Source organism: Mobula birostris, chromosome 1 (genome assembly GCF_030028105.1).
Source record: "Mobula birostris isolate sMobBir1 chromosome 1, sMobBir1.hap1, whole genome shotgun sequence".
Lineage (NCBI taxonomy): Eukaryota > Metazoa > Chordata > Chondrichthyes > Myliobatiformes > Myliobatidae > Mobula > Mobula birostris.
The window spans coordinates 224,180,827-224,200,821 of NC_092370.1; the positions used below are offsets into that span (position 1 = coordinate 224,180,827).

Genomic DNA, 19,995 nt, shown 5'->3' on the forward strand with positions numbered 1-19,995 from the left:
ACAGGCAGCTGTGGAGACCAACTCTTTATGTATATTTTATGCATAAATTGATAGATTCTTGATTGGTCAGAGCATGGAGGGATATGGGGAGAAGCTAGGAGATTGGGGCTGAGAAGAAAATTGGATCAGCCACGATGAAAATGCGGAGCAGATTTGATGGGCCAAATGGCCTAATTCTGCTCCTATATCTTATGGTCTTATGAACTTTGGTAGAAGGAATAGAGGCTTAAACTATTTTCTAAACGGGGAGTAAATTCAGAAATCAGATGTGCAATGGGACTAGTGAATCCTATTGTAGGACTCCCTAAAGATTAACTTGCAGGTTGAGTCAGTTTCGAGAGGAAAGTTTTGAAGTGGCTCAAGCAAAGGGACTAGGGAATCCTAGTATAGGACTCCCAAAAGATTAACTTGCAGTTTGAGTCAGTAGTAAGGAAGGCAAATGCAATGTTAGCATTCATTTCAAGAGGAATGCAATAAAAAAGAAAGGGTGTAAAGCTGAGGCTTTATAAGGCATAAGGGATTGGTCAGACTGCACTTTTGGACCCCATATCGAAGGATGTACCTGCTGGAGTTTATGAAGGAGAAATCATGTTAGACAAATTTACTAAAGTTCCTTGAAGATGATACAAACAAACATGATATAGGAAGTCAGTAGATTAGTGCAGTTGTGTTTCCAAAGGCATTCCACAAGGTACCAGTATAAAGGGTAAAGTACAAAGAGGGAGTAGACTTGGGATAACATACTGATATTGAGCAGTCAGTAACTAGTGAGGTTCCCCAAGGGTCAGTGCTATGATGGCCTCAAACCACATACAATCTATATTAATGAGTTGTGTGACTTTATTTTTTTATATACAGTGGATTCTGGTTAATTGGGCCATCGGTTATTTGGGGCAGCCACTTATTTGGGACAGCTCTTAAAGAACTAAAACAAATCAACAAAACTGATGGGATTCCCCTTGTTTATTTGGAACACTCTGCCTCATAACGGCAGGAGGAGAGAGAGCGGCGCGCCGCGTGTGCGCAGGTCTCCGGTGAAAAATGATATCATATCCGTTAAATAGGGGCCATGGACAATTCTGATTTGATGGAGACGGACGTGAAAGCACAGAGGAACATCTGGAAAAATTTCTGAAATGCTCGTTCGCTGCTGTTGTTACTGCGTGGTCGGGAATCTTTCGCAGGGAAGGCCTCAGAATCCCTGGCTTTGCCTGCTGTTGGCGACCGAGATGGAGGTCGAATCGCTTGGATAGAGATGGCGCTCAGTACTCGGTGTCGGAGAGCTGATCAGAGCTCGAAGTTTTCGGATGACTCAGAGTCGGACCGAGGTCGGGTATGGCAGGGAGAGTTTTTCTTCCTTCTTCCTTGCGTGAGATGTGGGACATTTGAGAGACTTTGGGCTTTTACTGTGCTCATGGACTTCTTCATCAAGTTATGGTATTGTTGCACTGTTGTAACTATATGTTATAATTATGTGGTTTTGTTAGTTTTTTTCAGTCTTGGTCTGTCCTGTGTTTTGTGATATCACACTGGAGGAAATATTGTATCATTTCTTAATGCATGCGTTACTAAATGACAATAAGAGGACTGCGTGTCTTTATAATCTAATCTAATCTAATAATTGGGGTAGGAGACTTGCCAAACAGGTTCTAACTAGAGTCAGTTGTGTGCACTTGTGTGGCTGTTAGACTACACAGTACGTAGAACAAATAGTTTTGAAAGAGTGTAAGTTGCATGTCGTGTGTTCAAAAAGCTGTGACTGATTTTGTCACTGATAGTTGGTAAGAAAAAAGCAGTAAGACAATTCTGAACTGTTTTTCTCACCACGGTTTCAAGCATTGAGGCTTGGAGATGCCTGAAACAGCTGGGATTGAAAATAAAACAATTTCACTACTTCAACAAGTTAGGAACTACAGAGAATTTAAAGGTATCAACAATCTTGAATGTTACCTTTGTTACTACCAGATACTCAGCTTTCACCTGTGGATTTCAGTAGCTTTTTACAAGTGATAGCTGCCATTGCTCAGTACAGCGCTTCGACAGGTGGGCAAAACCAGCTGAGGGTGGTCGGCGGGTTTCATACCCTTGTGAGATACGAACATGCCTGTTCTAGCATGTGCAGTCAGCTCCAGTGGACTGGGCAGATGAGATCTAATGGACAGGAAGGTGGTTCTGTAACACTCCATGGAGAACGAAGGGCATGACAAGGCACAGAAGTTATGGTCATCCACTGCAACCAAGGAAGACCCCAGTTGTAACGTGTACTCGTACCATTGGACTTGGACTTCTGAGGTCAAGACAGTGGGACTGCCCCAGCGCAACGGCTTTTCCACTTTAAAAACTCTCCCATACAGGTTTCCTGTCATTGTCAAATACGACAGACAACCACAGGAAGTATTGGTAGTGTTCCAATTTTTTCAACATTTCATTTAAATGCATAATTTGTTAAAGCATTGAATGAGGAGTCCATTATCTTCACTAGATTCTTAAAGGAGCTAATTGTACTGTAGCTAAATTTACTAACAAAGTAAGAATAGATGACTTAGCAAGCTGTAAAGAGGACACGAGCGTGTAATGGGATTTGCAAATGGAATAAAATGTGGGAAAATAGGTTAATACACTTTAGAAGGAAGAATGGAGAAGGAAATTATTAATTAAAGAGTAAAATTACAGAATGCTGCAGTACAAAGGGACCTGCGGACCTAGTGCATGAAACACAAGATGTTCCATGCGGGTACAAGTACTAAGGAAGATGTGGAGTTAAAGCCCGTGTTCAAAGTCCCATCATCGGCAAGTCCCGGGATTGAGGCCCAAAGGTCAAAACCTGTGATCGGCAAGCCCTGGGGTCAAAACCCAGAGGTTGGCAAGATCTGGAGAGCATAGCCAAAGGTCAAAGTCCAGAGCTCAGTGAGTCCAGAGATAGAAAGACTGAAGTCAGTGAGTCCTGAGGTAGAGACATGAAGGTTGAAGGCCCTTGGTCAGCTTGTCTGGGGATCAGAGGCCAAATTTCTGCAAGTCTGGGTCAGCAACTGGAGGTTGAAGGCCCAATGTCTGCAACCTGAGGCCAAGAGCTGGAGACCAGGAGGTGGCCTGTCCTGGGGTTGGAGGCCTGTCTGTGTGTGTGAGTGGGTGTGAAAGAGATTTATTTTGATGTTGATGTTGTTTTGTTGTTGTTGCTTGTGTTGTTTTGCTGAAATTTGTGGACAAACTCTATAGGCATTGGAACATGTGGTTACATTTGACTGCCCCCAGCAAATCGTTGGGTGTGTTGGTCGTTGATACAAACAATGCATTTCACTTTATGTTTCAATATACATATGATAAATCTCAATCTGAATCTAAACCTGCTGGGAACTTAAGGTATACAGGGAGAGGAAGGGAGTTGAACACAAGATTGGATGAGCTATGATCTCATTGAGTGGCAGAGCAGGCTTTAGGAGTCTTTTGGCCCAGTCCTTGAAATCCATTTGATAAGTTGGTTTAGTACAGTGGAAAAACTTTGTTTTGCATGTCATCGATACAGATCATTTCATCACAACAGCGCACTAAGGTAATACTAGGGCAAGTGTTCCCAACTTAGGATCTACGGACCTCTTGCTGAATGATATTAGTCCATGGCATAAAAAAGGTTGGGAAACAGAGAAAACCATTAACATAATGCAGAATGAAGTGTTATAGTTACAGAGAAAGTGCAGTGCAGTGCAGGTAGACAATGAGGTGCAAGGTCTTAATGAGGGAGAAGGTGATGTCAAGAGTCCATCTAATTGTACTGGAGACATAGAAACATAGAAAATAGGTGCAGGAGTAGGCCATTCGGCCCTTCGAGCCTGCACCGCCATTTATTATGATCATGGCTGATCATCCAACTCAGAACCCTGCACCAGTCTTCCCCCCATACCCCCTGATCCCCGTAGCCACAAGGGCCATATCTAACTCCCTCATAAATATAGCCAATGAACCGGCCTCAACTGAGACCCATTCAGTAGTCTCATAACAGCAGGCTGGAAGCTATACTTGAGCTGGGCAATAGGTGGTGATACAGGATTTTGTACCTCCTGCTCAATTTTGGGGGTGGGGGAAGAGAGAATATCTTGGGTAAGTGGGTTTGAGGAAGAGAATGTCTAGGCTGCATGGGTCTTTGATTATATGATCAAGTACAATCATATGTCTGTCCTTCATACTTTTAACATAGTTTGTTACTTTACTCCTCAACATGAAATATTTCTCCAACTTGTATTATCTTAAATTTAGAAATTGTTTTTAATCTCCAAAGTCAAATTGTTGAGAAGTTGTAGACCACAGTGGTTCCATAGAACATCAAACATGCAGCACAATTCAGGCCCTTTGGTCCACAATGTTGTGCCAACCATTTAACCTACTCTAAAATCAATCTAGCCCTCTATTTCTCTATCATCCATGTGCTTCTCAAAGAGTCTCCTAAATGTCCCTAATGTATCTTCCTCTAGCACCACCCTGACAGCTTGCCTCTGACATCCCCTATTCTTTCCTCTAATCCACTTAAAGTTATACCCTACTGGGGGAAAAACAGTCTCTGGCTGTCCGTTCTATTTGTGTCTCTTATCATCTTGTACACCCCTATCAAGTCACCTCCTTCGCTTCAAAGAGAAGCACCACAGTTGCATAGTGTAGCGGTTAGTGCGGTGCCAGTACAGCTTGGGATGTGGGAGTTCAATTCTAGCGCCATCTGTAAGGAGTTTCTGTATGTCTTTCCCATGGAATGCACATATTTTCTCCGGGTGCTCAGGTTTTCTCCCACAGTCCAGTAACATACTTGGTAGGTTAATTGGTCATAGTAAATTGTGATGCTGATTAAGTTAGGGTTAAATTGGGGTTGTTGGGGATTTCTACAGCGGTGTGACTCAAAGGGCTAGAAGGGCCTACTCAGTGCTGTATTGCTAAATAAAAAATATTTTTCGATGATTTTAAGTTCCCTGGCCCCCACCGCTTTATTTTCACCATGGATGTCCAGTCCCTATGTCCTTATGTCCAGTCTGTCTCTGTCTGTCTGTCTGTCTGTCTGTCTCTCTCTCTCTCTCTCTCTCTCTCTCTCTATATATATATATATATATGAAGTTCTGTTGCAGTGAATGGCCAGACCATGCTTCGATGCAAGGGATGCCCTTTCTGTGCTTCACGGCATGTGTTTGCTAGATGGCTATTGACCCAACGGAAGGATTCATCTGACCTTTGACAGGTCTTGTTTTTCATCCTGCAGGGTGTCTAGCCCCCCTCCTCACCAGGCAAGCCTGGTGGGGGAGCCGGTTTAGTCACTGACCACCCGACCATGTGACAGGTAGTACTGGGTTACATGGTACCAGTAGCACTCAGACGAGTGACCTGACAATAGGAATAGTGACAGTGACTATAGGAATAGAGTGAGGTGGAGGATAAATGCATGGCTGAGGGATTGGAACAGGGGGCAGGGATTCAGATTTCTGGATCACTGGGACCTCTTTTGGGGTAGGTGTGACCTGTACAAAACGGATGGGTTGCACTTGAATCCGAGGGGAACCAATATCCTGGCGGGGAAGTTTGCTAAGGCTATTGGGCAGAGTTTAAACTAGAATTGCTGGGGGGTGGGAACTGAACTGAAGAGATGGAGGAAGAGGTGGTTGACTCACAAATAGAGAAAGCTTGGAGACAGTGCGAAAGGGAGGATAGACAGGTGATAGAGAGGGGATGCGCTCAGACCGATGGTTTGAGATGTGTCTATTTTAATTCAAGTATTATGAATAAAACAGATGAGCTCAGAGCGTGGATCACTACTTGGAGCTATGACGTTGTGGCCATTACAGAGACTTGGATGGCTCAGGGGCACAAATGGTTATTTCGAGTGCCAGGCTTTAGATGTTTCAAAAAGGATAGGGAGGGAGGCAAAAGAGGTGGAGGCGTGGCACTGTTGATCAGAGAGAGTGTCACGGCTGCAGAAAAGGAGGAAGTCATAGAGCGATTGTCTATGGAGTGTCTGTGGGTGGGATAGGAACAGGAAGGGGTCAATAACTCTACTGGGTGTTTTTTATAGGCCGCACAATAGTAACAGAGACATCGAGGAGCAGATAGAGAGACAGATTCAGGAAAGGTGTAATAGTAACAGGGTTGTTGTGGGAGATTTTAATTTCCCAAATATTGATTGGCATCTCCCAAGAGCGAGGGGTTTAGATGGGATGGAGTTTGTTAGGTGTGTTTAGAGTAGAGCATCCTTTTAGGCTGGAGATGAGGAATTTCTTTAGCTAGAGCATGTTGAATCTGTGGAATTCATTATCACGGGCAGCTGTGGAGGCCAAGTCTTTACATATAACCATATAATAACCATATAACAATATAACAATTACAGCATGGAAGCAGGCCAGCTTGGCCCTTCTACTCCGTGCCGAATGCTTACTCTCACCTAGTCCCACTGACCCGCACACAGCCCACAGCCCATAACCCTCCATTTCCTTCCTGTCCATATAGCTATCCAATTTTACTTTAAATGACCATATCGAACCTGCCTCTACCACTTCTGCTGGAAGCTCGTTCCACACAGCTACCACTCTCTGAGTAAAGAAGTTCCCCCTCATGTTAGCCCTAAACTTTTGCCCCCTAACTCTCAACTCATGTCCTCTTGTTTGAATCTCCCCTACTCTCAATGGAAAAAGCATATCCACGTCAACTCTATCTATCCCCCTGATAATTTTAAACACCTCTATCAAGTCTCCCCTCAACCTTCTACGCTCCAAAGAATAAAGACCTAACTTGTTCAACCTTTCTCTGTAACTTAGGTGCTGAAATCCAGGAAACATTCTAGTAAATCTTCTCTGTACTCTCTCTATTTTGTCGACATCTTTCCTATAATTCGGTGACCAGAACTGTACACAATACTCCAAATTTGGCCTTACCAATGCCTTGTACAATTTTAACATTACATCCCAACTCCTATACTCAATGCTCTGATTTATAAAGGCCAGCATACCAAAAGCTTTCTTCACCACCCTATCCACATGAGATTCCAGCTTCAGGGAACTATGCACCATTATTCCTAGATCCCTCTGTTCTACTGCATCCTTCAATACCCTACCATTTACCATGTATGACCTATTTTGTTTAGTCCTACCAAAATGTAGTACCTCACATTTATCAGCATTATACTCCATCTGTCATCTTTCAGCCTACTCTTCTAACTGGCCTAAATCTCTCTGCAAGCTTTGAAAACCTGCTTCATTATCCACAAGCCACCTTTCTTAGTATTATCTGCATACTTACTAATCCAATTTACCACCCCATCATCCAGATCATTAATATATATGACAAACAACATTGGACCCAGTACAGACCCCTGAGGCACACCGCTAGTCACCGGCCTCCAATCTGACACACAGTTATCCACCACTACTCTCTAGTGTCTGCCAACCAGCCACTGCTGAATCCATTTTACTACTTCAATATTAATACCTAACGATTGAACCTTCCTAACTAACCTTCCGTGTGGAACCTTGTCAAAGGCCTTACGGAAGTCCATATAGACAACATCCACCGCTTTGCCTCGTCAACTTTCCTAGTAACCTTTTCAAAAAATTCAGTAAGACTTGTCAAACATGACCTTCCACACACAAATCCATGTTGACTGTTCCTAATCAGACCCTGTCTATCCAGTTAATTATATATACCATCTCTAAGAATACTTTTCATCAATTTACCCACCACTGACGTCAAACTCACAGGCCGATAGTTGCTAGGTTTACTCTTAGAACCTTTTTTAAACAATGGAACAACATGAGCAACGCGCCAATCCTCCGGCACCATCCCTGTTTCTAATGACATTTGAAATATTTCTGTCAGAGCCCCTGCTATTTCTACACTAACTTCCCTCAAGGTCCTGGGGAATATCCTGTCAGGACCCGGAGACTTATCCACTTTTATATTCCTTAAAAGCGCCAGTACTTCCTCTTCTTTAATCATCATAGTTTCCATAACTTCCCTACCTGTTTCCCTTACCTTACACAATTCAATATCCTTCTCCTTAGTGAATACCGAAGAAAAGAAATTGTTCAAAATCTCCCCCATTTCTTTTGGTTCCACACATAGCTGTCCACTCTGATTCTCTAAAGGATCAATTTTATCTCTCACTATCCTTTTGCTATTAATATAACTGCAGAAACCCTTTGGATTTATTTTCACCTTACTTGCCAGAGCAACCTTGTATCTTCTTTTAGCTTTTCTAATTTCTTTACAAAGATTCTTTTTACATTCTTTATATTCCTCGAACACCTCATTTACTCCATGTTGCCTATATTTATTGTAGATATCCCTCTTTTTCCGAACCAAGTTTCCAATATCCCTTGAAAACCATGGCTCTCTCAAACTTTTAACCTTTCCTTTCAACCTAACAGGAACATAAAGATTCTGTACCCTCAAAATTTCACCTTTAAATGACCTCCATTTCTCTATTACATCCTTCCCATAAAACAATTTGTCTGAATCCAGTCCTTCTAAATCCTTTCACATCTCCTCAGAGTTAGCTTTTCTCCAATCAAAAATATCAACCCTGGCTCCAGACCTATCCTTCTCCATAATTATATTGAAATTAATGGCATTATGATCACTGGACCCAAAGTGCTCCCCAACACATACCTCCGTCACCTGACCTATCTCATTCCCTAACAGGAGATCCAACACTGCCCCTTCTCTAGTTGGTACCTCTATGTATTGCTGCGAAAAACTAACCTGCACACATTTTACAAACTCCAAACCATCCAGCCCTTTTACAGTATGGGCTTCCCAGTCTATGTGTGGAAAATTAGAATCTCCCACAATGACAACCTTGTGCTTACTACAAGTATCTGCTATCTCCTTACAAATTTGCTCCTCCACTTCTCACTCCCCATTAGGTGGTCTATAATACACCCCTATAAGTGTTACTACACCTTTCGCATTCCTCATTTCCACCCATATAGCCTCCCTAGATGAGCCCTCTAATCTGTCCTGCCAAAGCACTGCTAAAATATTTTCTCTGACAAGCAATGCAACACCTCCCCCTCTTGTCCCTCCAATTCTATCACACCTGAAGCACTGAAATCCAGGAATATTTAGTTGCCAATCACACCCCTCCTGCAAACATTTTTCACTAATAGCTACCACACCATACTTCCAGGTATCAATCCATGCTTTAAACACAAAATAATCTGCAGATGCTGGGGTCAAAGCAACACTCACAACACGCTGGAGGAACTCAGCAGGTCGGGCAGCATCCGTGGAAACGATGAGTCGATGTTTCGGGCCAGAACCCTTTGTCAGGACTGTAGGGAGAAGGGACAGAGGCCCTATAAAGAAGGTGGGGGGAGGGTGGGAAGGGGAAGGCTGGTAGATTCCAGGTGAAAAACCAGTAAGGGGAAAGATAAAGGAGTGAGGGAAGGGAGGCAGGGAGGTGATAGGCAGGAAAGATGAAGAAAGAATAGGGGAAAATACAATGGGTAGTAGAAGGAGGCGGGACCATGAGGGAGGTGGTAGGCAGCTGGGGGAGGGGACAGAGTGACATAGGGATAGGGGAAGGGAGGGGGAGGGAATTACCGGAAGTTGGAGAATTCTCTGTTCATACCAAGGGGCTGGAGTCTACCTAGACAGTATATGAGGTGTTGCTCCTCCAACCTGAGTTTAGCCTCATTATGGCAGTAGAGGAGGCCATGTATGGACATGTCTGAATGGGAGTGGGAAGCAGAGTTGAAGTGGGTGGCTACTGGGCGATCCTGTCTGTTTTGGTGGACAGAGCGGAGGTGCTTGACGAAGCGGTCCCCCAATCTGCGTCGGGTTTCACCGATATAGAGGAGGCCGCACTGGGAGCACCGAATGCAATAGATGACCCCAACAGACTCACAAGTGAAGTGTTGCCTCACTTGGAAGTACTGTTTGGGGTCCTGAATGGTGGCAAGGGAGGAGGTGTAAGGACAGGTGTAGCACTTGCGCTTACAGGGATAAGTCCCAGGTGGGAGATCCGTGGGGAGGGACGTGTGGACCAGGGAGTCGCGGAGGGACCGATCCCTGCGGAAGGCAGAGAGGGTTGGAGAGGGAAAGATGTGCTTAGTGGTGGGGTCCTGTTGAAGGTGGCAGAAGTTGCGGAGGATAATGTGTTCGATCCGGAGGCTAGTGGGGTGGTAGGTGAGGACAAGGGGAACTCTGTCCCTGTTGTGGTGGAGGGAGGATGGGGTGAGAGCCGAAGTGCGGGAAATGGAGGAGATGCGGGTGAGGGCATCACTGATGATAGCAGAAGGGAAACCAAGATCCTTAGAGAGAGGACATTTGAGATGTCCTGGAACTCAAAACCTCATCCTTGGAGCAGATGTGGCGGAGACGGACAAACTGGGAATAGGGAATGGCACTTTTGCATGTGGCAGGGTGGGAAGAGGTATAGTTGAGGTAGTTATGAGAGTCAGTGGGCTTGTAGAAGATGTCAGTGGACAGTCTGTCTCCAGAGATGGAGACCGAGAGATCAAGAAAGGGGAGAGGAGTGTCCGAGATAGACCAAGCGAATTTGAGGGCTGGGTGGAAGTTAGAAGTAAAGTCGATGAAATTGACGAGCTCAGCATGGGTGCAGGAAGCAGCACCAATGTAGTCATCAGTGTACCAAAGGAAAAGTTGGGGAGCAGTACCAGAAAAGGTTTGGAGCACAGAATGTTCAACATAACCAACAAAGAGGCAAGCATAGCTAGGGCCCATGCGAGTTCCTATAGCTACACCCTTGGTCTGAAGAAAGTGGGAAGAGCCAAAAGAGAAATTATTGAGTGTGAGAACCAGTTCTGCCAACCGGAGGAGGGTAGTGGTGGTGGGGAACTGGTGAGGTCTATTATCCAGAAAATAGTGGAGGGCTTTGAGGCCTTTTTCATGGGGAATGGAGGTGTATAGGGATTGGACATCCAGAAAATCCATGCTTTAAGCCCATTGACCTTTCTTATAATGCTCCTAGCATTAAAATAAATGCATTTAAGAAATTTTCCACCTCTTACTCTCTATTTATCACTAACGGTGCAAATAACTTTACTATTTTTCTTTCTTCTCCCCTACACCTGTTCCTACTCTCTGGTTCTCCTCCCCCCTCGTATCTAGTTTAAATCCACGGGAGCCTCTCTAGCAAACCTACCTGTAAGAATATTTGTCCCCCTCCAGTTCAGATGTTAATCGTCCCACTGGAACAGGTCCCACCTTCCCTGGAAAACTGCCCAATTATCTATAAATCTGAAGCCCTCCCTCCTGCACCATGCCTTCAGCCACGTGTTGATCTGCACTATCTTACTATTTTTAAACCCGCCTGCACGTGGCACTGGTAGCAATCCTGAGATTGCTATCCTGGAGGTCTTGTCCTTTAACTTGGCGCCTAACTCCCTAAACTCACCTTTCAGGACATCCTCACTCTTCCTACCCACGTCATTGGTCCCTACATGGACCACGACATTCAGCTGCTCACCCTCCCTCTGGAGAATACTGAGAGCTCAATCCGAGATATCGCGGACCCTGACACCAGGGAGGCAACAGACCATCCGGGATTCTTGATCTCTTCCACAGAACCTCTTATCTGTCCCCCTAACTATCGAATCCCCTATCACTACTGCTCTCCTCTTTTCCCTCCTTCCCTTCTGAGTTGAGGGTCCTGTCTCCGTGCCAGAGATGCAACCACTGCAACTTGTCCCTGGTAGGTCGTCCCCATCAACAGTATCCAAAATGATGTATTTATTATTGGTGGGAACGGCCACAAGGGTGCTCTGCTCATTCTGTCTATTCCCCTTCCCTCTCCTGACAGTCACCCAGCTACCCGTCTCCTGACTCTTAGGGGTGACTATCTCCCTGAAACTCCTGTTTATTTCTGCCTCTGTCTGCCGAATGATCCGTAGTTCATCCATCTTCAGCTGCAGTTCCCTAACTTGGTTTGTCAGGAGCTGCAGCTGGATGCACCTTTTACAGGTGTAGTCATCAGGGACAATTGTGCTCGCCCTAACTTCCCACATCCTGCAAACGGAGCGCTCAACTGCCCTAACTGCTGCCTCCATTACCTACTCTTAAGGTAATTAAATCAATTAAAGGAACTTACCCGGCCTTACCTCACTTGGAGTGAAGCTCGCCGAAGCCTCTCGAGCCAAAGCCTTCCTACTCTGTCTCCCTCTACTCCTTCGCCCGCTACAACGTCGCCCGCTCCGTTAATCTTCTCGCTTTTAAACACTCCCGCTGCCTCGTGCTCTGACTTTCACGCATTTACACAGTTGTGCCCCATTCAACTGCCGAAGAAAAAGAATTATCTAGAATATTTAAAGACACATATTTAGATTCTTGCAACACACATCAAAGTTGCTGGTGAACGCAGCAGGCCAGGCAGCATCTCTAGGAAGAGGTGCAGTCGACGTTTCAGGCCGAGACCCTTCGTCAGGACTAACTGAAGGAAGAGTGAGTAAGAGATTTGAGAGGGGGAGGGGGAGATCCAAAATGATAGGAGAAGACAGGAGTGGGAGGGATGGAGCCAAGAGCTGACAGGTGATTGGCAAAAGGAGATACGAGAGGATCGTGGGACAGGAGGTCCGGGAAGAAAGACGGTGGGGGGGGGGACCCAGAGGATGGGCAAGAGGTATATTCAGAGGGACAGAGGGAGAAAAAGGAGAGTGAGAGAAAGAATGTGTGTATAAAAATAAGTAACAGATGGGGTACGAGGGGGAGGTGGGGCCTTAGCAGAAGTTAGAGAAGTCGATGTTCATGCCATCAGGTTGGAGGCTACCCAGACGGAATATAAGGTGTTGTTCCTCCAACCTGAGTGTGCTTCATCTTTACAGTAGAGGAGGCCGTGGATAGACATGTCAGAATGGGAATGGGATGTGGAATTAAAATGTGTGGCCACTGGGAGATCCTGCTTTTCCATTCAAGGGTTCAAGGACATCAAGACCTGGTATGGTGTTTCCATCAACACACATCACAGTTGCTGGTGAATGCAGCAGACCAGGCAGCATCTCTAGGAAGAGGTGCAGTCGACGTTTCAGGCCGAGACCGTTCGTTAGTCCTGACGAAGGGTGTCGGCCTGAAACGTCGACTGCACCTCTTCCTAGAGATGCTGCCTGGCCTGCTGCATTCACCAGCAACTTTTATGCGTGTTGCTTGAATTTCCAGCATCTGCAGAATTCCTGTTGTTTGTATTTAGATTCTTGATTGGTCAGCGCATGAAGGGATACAAGGAGAAGGCAGGAGATTGGGGCTGAGAGGGAAAAAGGATTAATCATGATGAAGTGGTGGAGCAGCCTCAATGGGCTAAATGGCCTAATTCTGCTCTTATGGGACCTATTTCTCCTCTGACCATTCTGAGCAGCAGCCTTCTACCCCTGATCTGCCTGCTGCCTACCAGTCACACTGTTATCCGTTCCCTGACTTTGCCTACCCTGGTCTGTTGGAGCACAAACTTAATGCTGACAATCCGTGCAGCGTCTTTGAAATACTGCTTTGACATAGCATTCTCTATCAGAGAAGGCAAGATTATATTTTTAGTCTTTGCTCTGTTGTTGTTGTAATCAATTTACCATCCAGTCAACTGTATTAGATTTCAATTCTACCATTAGATTTACCTTTTACAGTTTGTTTTGCTGAAATTTCTATCCTACCAAGCATCTGGTTTAACAAGAGGTTCATCACTGGGCAACACAACACACAAAGTGCTGGAGAAACTCAGCGGGTGAGTCAACATCTATGGAGAGAAACAGTTGATGTTTTGGGGTGAGACACTTCAACAGTCCCATTCCTCCCCATGGATGCTGCCTGACCTGTCTATGTTGCTCCGGAGTCTCTTTGGGTCCATCACGTTGCCAGGAAGTATTACAGTTGAGACATTAAACCATGTTCCTTTCTGCACTCAAAGGTGGATGTCAAATATCACATGGTCTGTTTATAAGTAAGGCAGAGAGTCCTTGGGATGATTATGCGGATAACTTGTGGGAGCTTAGCGGATCTTATTGTCATCTGCGCAAGTCCATGTGTGCCCGGGTATAGTGATAAACTTACTTGCAGCAGCATCACAGGCACATAGCATCAGATAAACTGCACTCGCAAGGAAACCATAAACATAAATTATACACCATTTTTACTAGAAAGAACCTAGAGCCTTATCTTCATGGACTCTGTTGATACTTCTTGCTGCCTCAGTAAAGCAGCCAGCATAATTAAATAAGCTACCCATCCGGACATTTTCTTTACTCCCTCTCCCATCAGGCAGAAGATACAAAAACAGGTTCAAATACAACTTCTTTCTTGCTGTTATCAGACTCAGAATGGACTCTTGACCTCACAATCTTCCTTATTATGACCTTGCACCGTATTGTTTACTTGCACTGTGCTTTCTCTGTAGCTTTTACACTTTATTCTGCAATGCTGTTAGTTTACCTCAATGCACTATCAGATTCTGATTCAGATTATTTATCTAATCGAAACATGACAGTGAAATGTGCTGTATAAAATGTTTATGTAATGATGTGATCTGTATGAACAGTATGCAGGACAAGCTTTTCACTGTATCTTGGTACATGTGATAATAATACCAATACAATTAGAACAAAACAAAAGCAAAGTCCATTTCAGTTCAAAATAATTAAAGTGGTTACATAGTTTCTAAACTGTAGTGATAAAGGTTGGGCCAGCTGGTTCAGGAACTGAATGATTGAAGGGAAGTAGGTGTTCCTGAACCTGGTGGTGTAAGACTTTAGGCTTCTGTTCGATGGCATGGTCCAGATGGTGGATTTCTTTGATGTTGAACATTGCCTTCTTAAGTAGCACCTCCTGTAGGTACTACTGATGGTGAGAAGCGATTTGCCTGTGATATACTACGCAGAGTCTTCTATTCTCTGTAGTTATAATGTGTGCAATTTCACTCCTGGGTTCCTACTTTGCACTGTGACGCACTTTAGGCCATCCCGAAATAGTGGAAGGTACAGGGTAATCATGCCCTTCATTTCCCATTGAACTTCTCTTCCATAGAACATGGAACAGTGTAGCACAGTACAGTCCTTTTGGCTCACGATATTGTGCTGCTTTTAACCTAGTCCAAGATCAATCAATCCCTTCCCTCCCATATAGCCGTAGATTTTTGTATCACCCATGTGCCTATCTAAGAGTTTCTTAAATGTCCCAAATATATATGCCTTTCCTACCACCCCCTGCAGTGCATTCCATGCACCTACCACTCTGTTTTAAAAAAATCACATTAGCAATTTTCACCCTGTGGAAAATATCTCTAGCTGTTAACTCTATCCATGCCTCTTATTTTGTACACCTTTATCAAGTCACTTCTTGTCCTCCTGCTTCTATCCCTGTCCAAGACTATGGTGAAAGACAGGGAGTTGTAGTCAGTGTCTCCAAAATACCCACCAAGAGATCTGTCACTTGACCAGGTTCATTACTTAATACCAGATCCAGTGTGGCCTCTCCTCTAGTCAGTTGATCTATGTATTATAACTAACAAATTCTGCCCCACCTAAACCTTTTGCAAAAAGATGGTGACAATCAGTACTAGGGAAGTTAAATCACCTTGGCAATAACCCTGGAATCTGCCTTCAATCTGCTCCTCTGCCTTTTTTGCTAAAAACACATACTTGTTGTCCAAAAACATATTACTTGACAAGAGTCTGAGAAGGGAGACTAGCAGTTAACCTGTGGGTGGGAGGCTGTGGGCGGAACAGTCCCTCTGCTGATTATTACTTGTTTTAAGTGCTCTGGGTGGGGACAGGGAGCAGTGAGGGAACTGAGTTTGTTGCCTGCAAATGCAAACTGTTTGCATCACAGTGCGCTTTTAAATTAAAGAATGCAGACCCTAGAAACTGCCTTCTCTCTCAAATGAGGCTAGCTGTTTTTTATACACTCTTTGCTGTTTTGTTGCTATGGCAATGCGTTAACGATCCAGCCCTCTATATTAGATTTCTAATCAGCCTTCAGCTTCTCCAACATCTCACTTCACTGTAATATCTAAACTGCGCAAACATCTACTTTAACACGAGCCTTCATCAATGGCTGGCTACTAATCACCATGGAAATAGACGTCTCGAGCCTCAAGAATTGCCCTCAGTGAAGTCTGTAAATCATTTTACTCATTTTAAAGCAACATGAGTTAAAATGATACTGTTCCTCTCTTACACCATATATGAATTGAGTGATTTGCTGAGCCTTTGAAAGTTAACTGCATTATTGTGGGTGAGAGATCACAGTATGGTTCAAAATGGAAAAGCAAAGATGCTAGAAATCTGAAAGAAAGATTAAAACTGCTGGAAATATTGGCAGTATTTGTGGTGAGAAACAGAATAACTGTTTTGGATTGGTAACCTTGTGTGAATTTAAATTCCACGTGGCCAGGATGGGATTCGAATTGGCTTATTATGTCAGATAAGTGCAAGGTGATGCATTTTGGAAAGTTGGATCGAGGAAGGACTTTCAGAACCAATAACTAGTCCCTGGGAAGTGTTTTAGACAGAAGGACCTTGGAGTACAAGGACATGGTTCCCTAAGACCATAAGATATAGGAGCAGAATTAGGCTATTTGGCCCATCAAGTCTGCTCCACTATTTCATAATGGTTGATCCATTTTGTCTCTCAGCCCCAATCTCCTGCCTTCTCCTTGTATCCTTTCATGCCCTGACTAAACAAGAATCTACCAACCTATCCCTTAAGTGTACCAAATGACGGCCTCCCCCCCCCCCCCCCCAGTTGTGACAAATTCCACAGATTCGCAACTCTCTGGCTGAATAAATTCCTCCTCATCTCTGTTCTAAAGGGATGCCCTTCTATTCTGAGGCTTTGTCCTCTGGTCTTAGACTCACCCACCATAGAAAACATCTCCACATCCACTCCATTGAGGCCTTGCAACATTTGATAGGTTTCAGTGAGGCCACCCCTTATTCTTCTGAATGACAGTGAATAGAGACCCAGAGGCATCAAAGGCTCTTCATATGACAAGCTGTTCATCCAGGAATCATTTTTGAGAACCTCTTTTGAACCCTCTCCAATGTCAGCATAATTCTTTCCTAGGTAAGGGGAACCAAAACTGCTCACTATACTCCAGGTGAGGTTTAACGAGCGATTTATAAAGCCTCAGCATTACATCCTTGCTTTTGTATTCTAATCCTCTCAAAATGAATGCTAACATTCAATTGCCTTCCTCACCACAGACTCAACCTGCAAATTAACCTTTAGAGAATCCTGCATGAGGATTCCCAAATCCCGTTTTACCTCAGATTTTTAAATTTTCTCTCCATTTAGAAAATAGTCTATGCTTTTATATCTTCTACCAAAATGCACGACCAAACACTTTCTGACACTGTATTCCATCTACTACATCTTTGCCCATTCTCCTAATCTGTCTGTCCTTCTCAAGCCTCCCTACTTCCTCAAACTGACATGCCTTTCCAACTATCTTAGTATCGCCTGAAAACTTGGCCACAAAGTCATCAATTCCATCATCCTCAAATCCCTTTCAAATCTCTTACTATCTCTTCTTTCAGTTAGTCCTGATGAAGGGTCTCGGCCTGAAATGTCGACTGTACTTCTTCCTGTAGATGCTGCCTGGCCTGCTGTGTTCACCAGCAATTTTTATGTGGGTTGCTTGAAATTCCAGCATCTGCAGATTTCCTCATAATTCCATCATCCGCTGATTTCCTCATAATTCCATCATCCAAATCATTTGCATATGGCGTAAAAAGAAATTGTCCCAACACAGACCCTTGTGGAACATCAATAATCACTGGCAGCTGACCAGAAAAGGTTCCCTTTATTACCATTCTCTTTTTTCCTGCCAACCATCCAATGCTCTATCAATGCTATAATACCATGGGCTTTTAACTTGTAAAGCAGCTTCATGTGTGGCACTTTGTCAAAGGCCTTCTGAAAATCCAACTACCCAACATCAACTGATTCTTGTTTGTCTATCCCACTTGATATTTCTTCAAAGAATTTCAACAGATTTCTCAGGCAAGATTTCCTTTTAAGGAAACCATGTTGACTATAGCCTATTTTATCATGTGTCTCCCAAGTACCCTGAAACTGCATCCTTAGCAGTTGACTCTAACATTTTCCGACCATTGAGATCAGACTAACTGGCCTGTAATTATCTTTCTTTTGCCTCTCTCCCTTCTTGAAGAGTGGTGTGACATTTGCAATTTTCTATTCCTCTGGAATCTATTGATTCTTGAAAGATCACTAGTAATGCCTCCACAAACTCTTCACATCTTTCAGAACCCTGGGGTGTACACCATCTGGTCCAGGTAACTTATCTACCTTCAGATTTTCAGTTTCCAAAGAACCTTCTTTCTAGTAATGGCAATTTTACACTCTCAAACTTCCAGCATGTTGCTAATGTCTTCCACAGTGAAGACTGATGCAATATACTTATTCAGTATGCTATTTCATTATAACCCATTACTACCCCTCCAGCGTCATTTTCTAGTGGTCTGATATCAACCCTAGTCTTTCATTTGTATTTTATATGTAGAGATTTTGGTTCTCTCTTTAATATTATTGGCTAGATTACCTTTGTATTCCATCTTCTCCTTCTTTATGATTTTTATTTAGTTCCTTGAAAGTGGAGTCACAGGTAGACATGGTAGTGAAGAAATTAGGACATTAAGTATAAAAATTGGCAGCACATGGTACAGTTCTACAGGACATTGATGGGGACACACTTGGAGTATTGTGTTCAGCTTTGGTCACCCTGCTATAGGAAAGTTGTTATTAAATTGGAAAGGGTACAGAAAAGATTTACGAGAATGCTTTCAATGACTGAGGGCTGATTTAGAGGGAGAGGCAGTTGGACAGACTAGGACTTTATTTGCTTGAGTGCAGGATACTGAAAGGTGATCTTATATAAGTGTATAAAATCATGAGGAGCATAGATATGCTGAGTGAACTGTCCTTTACCCAGAGATGGGGTATTATGCATTAGAGGGCATAGGACTAAGGTGAGAGGAGGAAGATTTCAGCAGAACTCGAGGGACACACACAAAATGCTGAAGGAACTCAGCAGGTCAGGCTACGTTTATGGAGAGGAATAAACAGTGTATGTTTTGGGTTGAAACCCTTCATCAGGACTGAAAAGGAAGAGGAAAGAAACCAGAATAAGGAAGTGGGGGAAGGGGAAGGAGTACAGGCTGGCGGGTGGTAGTGAGACCAGGTGAGTGGGAAGGTGGGGGAATTGAAGTGAGCAACTGTTTTATACATAGGGTGGTATATCCATATATGGAATGAGCTGCCAGAGAAAGTAATTGAAGTAGGTAAAATAATAACTGTTAAAAGATGGTTGGACAGGTACATGGATTGGAAAAGTTTTGAAGGTTATGGGCCAAACACTATCAAATACGACATCTTGGTCAGCATGAACCAGTTGGGCTGAAGGGCCCTTTTTTCGTGCTGTGTAGTACTATGAACCGAGATGCAGTGAAAAGCTTAATTTTGCAAACCACGTAGGTAATTTCAAAACATAGCATACATCTAGGTAGTACAAGGGAAAGCAATAATAGAGTGTAGAATAAATGTTAGATTTACGGAGAAAGTGGTGCACGGGATAATAAAATGCAAGAGTCATTTCGAAGTAGTATGAAGTCAAGTTCATTATTAATGCAAAAGCGATCCATTCAAGAACCTTATATCAGCAGGGCAGAAGCTGTGTCCTTGAGTCTTGTGGTACATATCTTCTGCAAATGGGGCAGGGGAGAAGAGAGAATGCCCAGGTTGGGAGCAATCTTTGTTTCTGCTGGGTGCTTTTCTGAGGCAGCAAGTAGTATAGACAGTGTCCACTGAGGGGAAGATGGTTTTTGTGACGGACTGAGGTGTGTTCACATCTCTGCAGAGCAGTTGCCATATCAAGCAGTGATGCATCCAGTTAAGATGATTTCTATGGTCTGACTATAAAAACAGGTGAGAGTCAGCGGGCAGGACACAATGAAGCATGAGGAAGTAGAAGCACTGGTGTGTTTTCTTGGCCATAACACCTAGGATCAGGAC

General features: G+C 43.9%; 1 protein-coding gene across 1 annotated transcript in view; it reads left to right on the forward strand.

Annotated features, from left to right (window-relative positions):
- The window catches only part of LOC140205184 (uncharacterized protein C14orf132), an 84,616-nt gene that overhangs the window by 12,934 nt on the left and 51,687 nt on the right, over nucleotides 1-19,995 (forward strand). The window lies entirely within an intron of this gene.